This window comes from Dromiciops gliroides, chromosome 4 (genome assembly GCF_019393635.1).
Source record: "Dromiciops gliroides isolate mDroGli1 chromosome 4, mDroGli1.pri, whole genome shotgun sequence".
Taxonomy (NCBI): domain Eukaryota; kingdom Metazoa; phylum Chordata; class Mammalia; order Microbiotheria; family Microbiotheriidae; genus Dromiciops; species Dromiciops gliroides.
The window spans coordinates 233,583,291-233,595,544 of NC_057864.1; positions in this window are offsets into that span (position 1 = coordinate 233,583,291).

Consider the following 12,254-nt stretch of genomic DNA (forward strand, 5'->3'; position numbering starts at 1 on the left):
ATCAGAGAGCAACTTAAAAGTAAATAAAATTTATTCTGGAAGAATGTTTTGTGTTATCACTGAATTTCTTCTGTGAATGATATAATAGAGCTTAATTGTTTAGGTAAACTGAAAGCAAAGTCACCAAAAGATATTGGAATAGAGCATGCATTTGTAAGCTTTTAAGAACCTAAAAGGCAATTAATTGCAATTAATTTTGTGTAATAAAAGCTTGTGCTTAATTGTAAAGGAAAAATTCAGTGGAGTGAAAGATTAGTTCTAAAGATAGTCTGGTTTATGATTGGGAAATAAAGACTAGAAGAATTAAGCAAATAAAAGAGAGTCGTGTTAGGCACCCACCAAGTCTGAGAGGCCCAGACTTCATGCAGCCAGGTAGCTACATCATGGAAGACCGGGCCAATCAGATCCCAGGGGCCGATTTATCTTCCTTTGGGTAAAGCTTCCCATGTTGTGGGTGGGAGGAAAGAAGTTGCTTCCACATTGTTGCCAAGGTAGTCCCTGGTAGTCACTGGACAACTCCTTCCTAGAGAGGGCTTGGATCAAGAGACAGCTTTTGAAGGTGCCTTGCTTTCTGGTAGGGAGGATGGGCTGGGGGGCGGGGGACAGGGGACCTGGCCCTCACAGAAGACAGCTTAGCAGAGGTGTCTAAAGAGGCAAAGACTTGTTATTCTTCCTCTTTTCTTCTCCCTTGTGGTCACAGGGGACTCCTCTCCCTGAAGGGGGAGGAGTAGAGCAGGAAACACTGAGTGGTCAGTGGTACTAAACAGTGTTGATCCTGGCACTGGAACAAACAAGAGGGGAATGACCTCTTAGTCACTGACTGCAGATGACCCTGACCCATGACGAGCATCAGTGACTGTGCCAGAAGTGACATGCTCTAGTCTCCAGCCCTCATGTCTCTGTGGCTTTTCCTAATCCTCTTCTACATTATAGTTTCTTTATGCCTCTCTATATCAAGAGATCCACTGTGAACTGCAAAGATTTGGCCAGATATTTGATCACTCCTTCAGGGAACCTTTATATTACTTGTTGTTTTTTTCTTTTTTTGAATGTCTTTCTGTTTTAATTTTTTTTCTTCCCCCTCTTCCAGTAAGGCAATTTATTAAGCATGCCAAGTGGAGGCAACAAGGTGTTTCAGTGGATAGAGCTCTGGACCTGGAGTGAGGAAGACCTGAGTTCAAATCCAGCCTCAAACACTTACTAGCTGTATGACCCTGTTTGCCTAGAGAAGGAAATGGCAAGTATCTTTGCCAAGAAAATCCCATGAACAGCATTAGGGTGCTATGGTCCACTGGGTTAGGAAGAATTGTACACAACTGAACAAATGAACAACAAATGTGCCAAAAGCCATACTAAGCACCTGGTATGTAGTAGGTATTTTACAAATGTTAGTTATAGTCACCATCATCATCATCTAACCTAAGCTACCAGATCAACCTGACAGAGAGGAGTAGCTGAGCCAAATGATCTTGAAGGTGACTTCTAGGTCTAACAACCCTGTGCTGTGTGTTTGTGTTTGTGAATTTGGAGGGGTGGTGTTGTGCATGGCTAAGAAAGGAGGAGAACAGTAGCAGGGTATTGATTAGGACTGGATAAGATTAAAAAATTAAGTTAAGAATTAACACTCAGGACAGCTAGGTGGTGCAGTGGATAAAGCACCAGCCCGGAATTCAGGGGGACCTGAGTTCAAATCCAGCCTCAGCCACTTGACACATACTAACTGTGTGACCCTGGGCAAGTCACTTAACCCTCATTGCCCTGCAAAAACAAAAAAAAAATTAAAAGAGAAGTTTCTGATCAGAAAATGAAAGAAATAGGACAAGAGCAATTTGAAAGACTTTAATAAAGAAAGGAAGAGAGAAAGTTTAAGCAAGTAGGGATCTATGTGGAACCCATTTCCCACCCTGGGGTTAAAATTGTAGAGAACAGTAGATGCCTCAGGGAAAAGTGAAGCCATTCTCTTAAAGAATCCAGAGCTTGGGGGCAGCTAGGTGGTGCAGTGGATAGAACACCAGCCCTGGATTCAGGAGTACCTGAGTTCAAATCCAGCCTCGGACACTTGACACTTACTAGCTGTGTGACCCTGGGCAAGTCACTTAACCCTCATTGCCTAGCCAAAAAGAATCCAGAGCTTGATTAGAACATAAAGGAATTGATTTGGCTCACTAGGTGATTTTTTTTTTTTTTGGTGAGGCAATTGGGGTTAAGTGACTTGCCCAGGGTCACACAAACCTAACATCCTAGAATGAAACCCAGGACAGCACACGGGAAGCATGAAAGGGCTTCCTCTGCACCTATTCCAGGCATATGGAACGTTGTAGAACACTGTGTGGGCAGGCTGATGCCCTGTCCACATTCCAGCATTCTATTTACAAAATATTAGCACATGCTTGTAAAATCAGTGACATGGAAAATAATACTTAGTGAACTCTTAATTTTTTGCCAGCAAACTCAGGATCATAGCTAACAAATATACAAAGCCATCTATCTGGTTAGTAGCTCAAGTTGCAAGTTCACAAACTGTGAGTTAACATCAGTCCTAGTTCATGCAAGTGGGATATTTCTCCATACCAGAACGGCTGAAGATCACAGGATCACAGGTTTTAGAGCTGAAATGGGACCTTAGAGGTCATATGGACAGAAGGGATCAAACATGGTCCACAGCACTCTGGTGTGCAACCTGCACCCAATTAAAATGTAGTTCCTATAGGATTTTAATGTTTTGGTGTATTCATAAATATACATAATACATACATATATATGTACACATATATACACATATACACATACACACAATATGAAGCTGCAGGGATCTTTATGTAGGGTTTAGTGGCCCCCCTTGTTTCTATTTGAATTCAACACCACTGGTTTAGGCCAGCACCCTTGTTTTTCTGTTAGGACAAGTTAAGTGATTTGCCCCAAATCTCACAGGTAGTAAGTAACAGAACCAGGATTTGAAACCAGTGTCTCTAACTCCGAATCCAGTGTTACTTCTTTTACACCATGGAATTCATCCTGGTTTATTTCTCAGTAGGGACTCAAGGCCCAGTTGGCCATATGATTTATCTATCTGTCAAAGAAGAAAGTAGCTTACCACTGGGGCAGGGAAAGTAGGGGGTGGGGCACCAGGCCAGAAGGAGCAGAAAGAAGTTTTTTTTCACACTGGTATTCCATGACTCTAACCCAAGTTGGTCATTCTATGTTGAAACAGATGCGTCTAGGGTAATCTTGGGGTCACCTCTAAGAAGCAGCACAATATAATCACAGTCTAGGAAATTGCTACCTATTGAGACAGTCTTAAAGAATAGGTGTCTTAGGGGCAGCTAGGTGGTGGCAGTGGATAAAGCACTATCTATCACAATCAATATCTTCTTATATTTTATACTGACCAGGAAAGAAAGACAAAATTCTACAGAAAGATTAAAACTAGAAGGGCAGCTAGGTGGCACAGTGGATAAAGCACCAGCCCTGGATTCAGGAGGACCTGAGTTCAAATCCAGCCTCAGACACTTGACACTTATTAGCTGTGGGACCCTGGGCAAGTCACTTAACCCTCATTGCCCCACAAAACAACAACAACAACAAAAGATTAAAACAAGAGTACAAAGTTCGATTTTAGGATTTTTTGATACACCTAATAGAACTATAGAAATGTCCATGTTGGGTATACCTTTGCAGATGATGTCTTTCAGAAAAACTAAGGTCAGGTCCAAGAAGTAATAAAAGGATCACTTCCCTTAAGTTAGTCTGTGATGAGGGATGCTGTGGAAGGGGCTAAAAAACGGAACATTCCCTCAAACTTGAGACAATTTTCTTAACTGAATTAAAATAAAGTAAAATTTAAAATATTTAAAATAAAATTTAAAATAAAGTTTCACTTCTAATCTAATCTCCACCCTGATCTAATTCAGAGAGAATTATCTTCCTGACCTTGATTGAATCCAGGAACTTTTATGCCTTTGATAAGCTTGAAATAAAAACTTCAGAGTGGAACATTGTCTCCTTTGCTCTAATAATATTAAAAAAGATTAATAAGGTTATTTTCATTCAGATTAAATGGGGGAGGGGCAGAGCCAAGATGGCAGAGGAAAGGCATTAAATGCTCGGAGCTCCTGACACAATTACTCCAAAAAGTTCCAAACACAGCCACAAGACAACCCTTGGAGCAGCAGAACCCACAAAAAGATGGGCTGAGATTATTTTCCAGCCAAAGACAGCTTAGAAGCTTGACAGGAGGGGCAGCTAGGTGGTGCAGTGGAGAGAACACCAGCCCTGGATCCAGGAGGACCTGAGTTCAAATCCAGCCTCAGACACTTAACACTTACTAGCTGTGTGACCCTGGGCAAGTCACTTAACCCCAATTTTCTCACCAAAAAAAAAAAAGAAGCTTGATAGGAAGGGGCCCCTGTGCAGGGCTGGGAATGGAGTCCAACCCACAATTGCACCAACACAGATCCAGCCCCAGGCAGGCTGCACTAGAGAAACTTACCCCTGAGCCTCCAAATGAACTGCAGTGCTGGCATCTTCTGGAACTAAGCTCACAGCTGAGTGAGAGGGATGAATGGAGGTGGAGCCAAGATGGTGGAGAGAAGCCAGTAAGCTGCTTGAGCTCTCCCAAATTTCCCTTAAAAACAACATTAGGGGGGCAGCTAGGTGGAGCAGTGGATAATGCACTGGCCTTGGATTCAGGAGTACCTGAATTCAAATCCAGCCTCAGACACTTGACACTTATTAGCTGTGTGACCCTGGGCAAGCCACTTAACCCTTATTGTCCTGCAAAAACAAACAAAATAAAATAAAATAAAAAACAACATTAGGGGGGCCACTAGGTGATGCAATAGATAAAGCACTGACCCTGGAGTCAGGAGGACCTGAGTTCAAATCTGGCCTCAGACACTTGACACATATAAGCTGTGTGACCCTGGGCAAGTCACTTAACCCTCATTGCCCAACAAAAACCCCACAAAAAAAACAACCAAAAAACCCCATTAAATCAAGCCTCTAAACAGATTCTGAAACTACAGAACCTACAAAAAGAAAGAGCATCACAATCTTCCAAATGGAGATAATTTAAAAGACTTCAGGAAAGATCAGTCTCACTGGGGGGTGGGGGGGGAGCACAGCACACCTCATTGCAGCATGGAGAGGGTCAAGGAGAACTGCCCTGATATTATAGAATCAGAGGATAAAATCATCATTGAAAGAATCCACCTATCACCTCCTGAAAGAGACCCCAAAAGGAAAATTCCAAGGAACATTGTAGCCAAATCCCAGAATTACCAGGTGAAGGAGAAAATACTCCAAGTAGCCAGAAAGAAGCAATTTAAATATCAGGGAGCTACAGTCAGGATTGCTCAGGACCTAGCAGCTTCAACATTAAAGGATCACAAGGCATGGATTGCAGCCAAGAATCTATTACCCAGCAAAACTGAGCATTTTATTTCAGGGGACTGAAATAGGGGACTTTCAAGTTTTCCTGATGAAAAGACCAGAACTGAATAGAAAATTTGATCTTAACATACAAGACTCAAGAGAAGTTTAAAAAGGAAAACAAGGGTGGAACAGCTGGCCAGGGTGAAAAATACAGGGGTGTCTGCAGGATGTAAAGAGGAATTCAGTAGTCCTACCCCAGCAGGGAACTAGGAAGAAATCTTGAGTTGCAGGAGACCCAGGTGGAGAAGGGGTGCAGGCTCATCAGAGCTAACATCCATAGCACATGAAGTTTTGCTGCCTGGTTAATTAGCAAGTTGGCCTGAGGTTATCTACGAACCAGAGAACAGGCCAGATGAGTGAAAAACCTGCCCTTCCTTAAACGGAAACACCTGAGACCCTCTGAAACTTGGGACAGTGTAGCTTGGAAGTAGTGCCCCACTGTAAGAGGGAGTTAAAAGTCAAATAAAACACAGGCAATATGAGCAAGCAGAGAAAGTTGCGAACCATAGAAAGTTTCTTTAGCCACAAGGAAGATAGAGGGGCACCCTCAGAAGAGAAGAGCAGCATCAGGGCTCCTACATCCAAAGCTTCCAAGAAAAATATGAATTGGTCTTAGGCCATAGAAGCACTCAAAAAGGACTTTGAAGACAAAGTAAGAGAGGTAGAGGAAAAAATGGAAAGAAAAATGAGAGTGATGTAGGAAAGTCATGAGAAAAAAGTCACCAAGGATGTTAGATAAAAATACCATGAAAATATTATTTCTAAATATTGCAGGAAAAAGAAGAGGTCAGTTATTATCTGGCCAACATAACATTTGGGTTTTGCTATCTTCCTGATGCTTTATGAGGATCTTGCCACTACTTACATACAAGAATGCTTTATTTTTCCTTTGTTTTTTTGATGCCCCCCTTTTTTTGCAGGGCAATGGGGGGTTGTGACTTTTCCAGGATCACACAGCTAGTAAGTGTCAAGTGTCTGAGGCCAGATTTGAACTCAGGTCTTCCTGAATCCAGGTCTGGTGCTTTATCCACTGTGCCACCTAGCTGCCCCCTGATGCCCCCCCTTTTTTTTTCGGGGCAATGGGGGTTAAGTGACTTGCCCAGGGTCACATAGCTAGTAAGTGTCAAGTGTCTGAGGCCGGATTTGAACTCAGGTACTCCTAAATCCAAGGCTGGTGCTTTATCCACTGCGCCACCTAGCTGCCCCTGATGCCCCTTTTTTTAAACATCATTTCTGAATATATCTCTCTCCCTCCTCTCTCCTTGTAACTTAAATTTTTATTTTATTTTATTTTCAGTTCCAAACTCTCTTCCTCTTCCTCTATTTCCTACATTCATTAAGAAAGTGAGAAAAAATAAACCCATTAAAATATGAAGTCTTGCAAAACAAATTTCCATATTAGCTATGTCAAAAGAAAAAAGGGAAGAAAATATACTTCAATCTACATTCTTGGTCCATTTCCTCTTATCTATGAATAGCATGTTTCATCACAAGTTCTTTGAAATCTTTGTTGGACATTTTCAAATTTTTCAAATTTGATTATCTTTACAATAATGTTGATGCTGTATGCATGAATTGTTCTCTGGGTTCTGCTCACTTCATTTTATATCAGTCCATAAAAGTTTCCCCAGGTTTTTCTGAAATCATTCCCTTTTATTATTTCTTATAGCCCATCTTCTATCACATTCACATACCATAACTTGTTCATCCATCTCCTAGTTTCCAATTCTTTGCCACCTCAAAAAAGAGCTTCCATAAATATGTTTATACCTATGGGTCCTTTACATAAACTCTTTCTTTGATCTCTTTGGGGCATAGACCTAGTAGCAGTATCACTGGGTCAAAGGATATTCAGTTCAAATACCTTTGCTTTCCAAAATGGTTGAACTAGTTCACAGTTCTACCAACAGTATGTTAAAGTATTCCAAAGCCCCTTCAGGATCTGTTATTTTACCTTTTTGTCAACTTAGCCATATGAGGTGGTACCTTAAAGTTGTTTAATTCGCATTTCTCTAGTTATTAGTAATTTTGAGCATTTTTTCAAATGTCTATTGATAGTATGGATTTCCTCTGAAAACTGGCTATTCATATCCTTTGACTATTGGGAAATGGCTCTTATTCTTACAAATTTGACTCTGTCAATTTATTCTTATAAATTTGAGTCCTGTCCCTTAACCCTCATTGTCCCAACAAACAAAACAAAACTTACTATAAAGATTTCCCTTTCCCCCAATGTCCTTTTAGTTTTAGGTACATTGGTTTTGTTTGTGCAAAACCTTTTTAATTTTATGTGATCAGAATTGTCCATTATACCCCCTGTGAACTTCTTTGTTTCTTATTTGGTCATGACCTTGTAACAAAGATTTAAAAAGACAAAGAAAAACAGTTCAGCTAAACCAGCCACATATTGAATGAGTCTACATCTGATAGTACCATGGTTCCCATTTAGTCAGTCAATAAACATTTATTAAGCACCTACTATGTGCCAGGTACTATGCTAAGTGCTTGTGATACAAATACAAATAAAAATAGTCTCAAGGAGCTTATAGGGGTAGATAACACACAAAAGGAAATTGAAAAGTGGGAAGGAGGATTGAAAGGGAGATGATGGAGAAGTCCAAAGAAATAAAAAAACAGTGTAGGTACTGGGAAATGGGGAGAAAACTGTGCTAAGCCCCCTCTTTAAATAAAGGCCCTGACCTCTAGTGAAAAGGTCCAATCAGAGGGGCAGAGGGAACTAATGAGATATGAGTGCCAGGCAGATTCAATCTTGCAGTATAGATGACTCAAGAAAATCAGGTTAAAATCTGGAAAGTCATAAACTCTATCTGCCTCAGTCTCTTTAAGCAAAAAATGGGAATAATAATAGTACCTACCTCCTAAGGTTGCTGTGAGGATTAAGTGAGACATTTGTAAAGCTCTTAGCATGGTGCCTGGAACATAGTAGGTACTTAATAAATGTTTGTTTAAAAATAAGAAATAAATTTCTATCAGTAAGAGAGATTGGGAAATTCTCCCACCATTTTTCATCACATATTTGGGTGAACAAGCATTTTAAATCAAAGTTCTTGTTATTTAGTCGTTTCAATTGTGTCCAATTCTTCATGAGCCCATTTTGGGGTTTTCATGGCAAAGATATTGGAGTGGTTTGTTATTTACTTCTCCAGCTCATTTTGCAAATGAGTAACTGAGGAAAATAGGTAAACATTGTGTTATAGAAAATATATTAAATTCAGGGGCAGCTAGGTGGCTCAGTGGATAAAGCACTGGCCCTGGATCCAGGAGGACCTGAGTTCAAATCCGGCCTCAGACACTTGACACTTACTAGCTGTGTGACCCTGGGCAAGTCACTTAACCCTCATTGCCCTGCCAAAAAAAAAGAAATATATTAAATTCAAAAGGGAAATAGAAGGGAACTAGGAGAGGAGAGGAAGAGAGGGAGATTTAAAAGGAAAGGCAGGATATATAGTAAAAAAACAAAACAAATTCCAATATCAGAATGGGTAGCATGAAGGGAGGATTAAGAAGTAAAGAAAGGCTAAAAACTTGAGATCAGGGCAAAGCAAAAGGAAGAGAAGGGTAAGAGAGTAGAAACAGATCATGTCATTTATAGATCACAAATGTTAGTTAGACAAAGGCCCTCTCTTTTACCACATCTTATTTGTAAAGGGGAGAAGGTGGGAGCAAAGGGACTAAAAAAGTACAAGTGAATAGAATGGAGGGAAATATACAATTAACAATAATAACTGTGAGTGTTAATGGAATAAATTTACCCATAAAATATAGGAGGACTTAAGAATGTATTAGAAAGCATAATACAAATTAGAAAACAAAATCCAAAACTATGTTTTTTGTTTACAACTTGAAATATAAATATAAATAAATTTAAATATAAATTTAGAGAGATAAAATAGTAAAGCTTTTTTGCCCCCACTTTATCTTTCTTACCTTCCCCCTCCAACATAGTTAATATGGAAACATTTTTGCATGATTTCACATGTATAATGGCTATCATATTGCTTGCCTTCTCCAAGGCAATAGGGGAGGGGAAATGCTGGAGGGAGGGAGAGAATTTGGGACCCCAACAAAATTTAATGAAAAAAAAATTTTAAGAAATTTTCAAAAAAGAAAGAAGAAAAGAAAAGATTGGATATACAACATACAAAATACAAAACCAAATATAGTACCATAGTATTCAAAACCCCTAAAGACCTCAATTAGTGGGTACTGATAAAAATTGCCAGGAAAACTGGACAACAGTCTAACAAAAATTAGGTACAGACTAACACCTCACAATTATCTCAAGATAACTTTCTTTTTTCTTTTTTTTTTGGGGGGGTGGGGCAATGAGGGTTGAATGACTTGCCCAGGGTCACACAGCTAGTAAGTGTCAAGTGTCTAAGGCTGGATTTGAACTCAGGTCCTCCTGAATCCAAGGCCAGTGCTTTATCCACTGTGCCACCTAGCTGCCCCTTAAGATAACTTTCAAATGGATACACAACTTAGTTGCAAAATATGATATCACAAACAAATTAAAGGAGCAAGAAAAAATTTCTTTTGGGATCTACAGATAGGGAAGAGTTTATGACCAAATAAGGGACAGAGAAGTTAAGAAAAAATGGACAGCTTTTCTTACATAAATGTAGTGAATATGCTCTGGTTCCTTCTCCCAGAGCTGGGCCTGCTACATCTCCTCTCAGGGATCCAAGAAGTAACCTTGAGGGGTGGAGTGTGTCTTCTCTAATGCCATAGGTGTAAGCCCCACTCCCCAACTGTGTTCTCCCCAGTTCCATGTAACCACTTAACATCAGTTAGCTTTTAAAAAGGTACAGTATATTCATTTAAAAAATATAGCAAGAACAAAATACAAACATTTCTGCCAATACTCCCAAGGAATACTCTGCCATATATCACTCTGGGGTTTTCTTCTGGGAGAGTTGGTTCAAAACTTAGCTCAATTCCTACATAGCATCTTTTTAAAAATTTTTTTTCAGGGCAATGAGGATTAAGTGACTTGCCCAGGGTCACACAGCTAGTAAGTGTGTCAAGTGTCTGTGGTCGCATTTGAATTCAGGTCCTCCTGCATCCAGAGCCAGTGCTTTATCCACTGCACCACCTAGCTGCCCCTCCTGCATAGTATCTTACCAAGTTCATGTTCAGATGAATCCTTGTTTCAGCTTTCACTAGAACGGGTACAGAAGGTTACTTTTTTTTGCTCTTTGCTCTCTGGGGCATCAATACTGGGCTGGCTGCAAAACTCATGGACTCTGGACCTCTGAGATGAAGAGGCCCCCTCCAGACCTTTTTAACTCACAAAGTTGTACAAGTTCCACTCCCTCTCCCTAGTACCAAAAAGAGTAAACACAAAGATAAAGAACCAATGCCTCTTTATCCGGGGTCACATGACATCAGAGGGGAGAAGACCCTAAGGAAGCTCTCCTTACAGTCTCTCACTGGATGTTTTGAGTGAGTCACTAAAATCCCCAAGTCCCCCTCAAGAGTAACTGAAACAAAAGAAGATGCTGACAGTTGACATGTAAGCAGTCAAAAAAGTTCTTCCCAACCATGTGGTTAACTAAAGGAAACCAAATACAGAATGTCTATGCATGGTACAGCTTTTCTAAAGCACTTCCTTTTACACATCACAATTCTCCCAGAAGCAAACTCCCTAGCATCCTCTACATAAAGAAGTTACATTAGCTGAACCAGCTGATGGGTTCTGCATAAAATTGAAATTACATAATTTAACTGGGGGCAATGGAGAGGAATCTTTTCAGCTATTTATTCTGATAAAAATCTCATATCCAATATATTATAAGGAACTGATTCAAATTTGTAAGGACAAGAACCATTCCCCAATAGATATGATCAGGTATTTTTAAAAGGAAGAAATTCAAACTATAAATAGCCATATTAAAAAATGTTATAAATCACTAAGAATCAGAGAACTGCAAATTAAAGCAACACTTAGGTTCCACCTCACACTCATCTGATTGTCAAATTTGACCCAAAAAAGGAAAGCAAGAAATGTTAAAGGTGCTCCAGGAAAAGAGTCACATTTAATGGAAAGGTAAATCAGTCTAGCCATTCTAGAAAGCAGTTTGAAACTATGCCCCAAAAGTCACTAACCAATGACATACCCTTTGATCCAGTGATATTGTTTCCTAATCATATACTCCACAGAGATCAATGAAAAGAGTAAAAGGACCCATAGGAATATATATATATATATATATATGTATATATATATATATATATAAACAGCTCTTTTTGTGGTAGAACATAACTGGAAATTAAGGAATATCCAACTATTGAGAAATGGATTAACAAATCATAGTCTATGAAAGCCAGTCTAAAGACTTCAGAACTCTGATCAATACAATGAGAAACCAAGATTCCAGAGGACCAGAGATGAATGATATTCCCTATCTCCTGCCAGAGAGGAGATAGATTTAAAGTGTAAAATGAGCTATATTTTTGGACATGGCCAATGTGGTGCTTAGTTTTGCTTAACTTGTTATGAGGATTTTCTTTCTTTTTTATTGTTCAGTGGCAGGGGAGGGGGAAGGAAGAGAAAATGAAGGCTTGTTAATTTTTTTAAATGAAATTACAATTTGAAAATAACATGAGCTCTTTGAAGATAAGAACTGTATTTGCCTTATGTCACATCTCCAGTGCTTAACACAGTGCCTGGCACATACATAGTAAGCATTTAAGAAATACTTTTTGATCAATTGATTGAATGGTTAATTTATTCCTAACTGCTGAATGGACACCTCACAGTATTTGGGAAGCATTGCCAAAAACACCTCCAGAAGCAT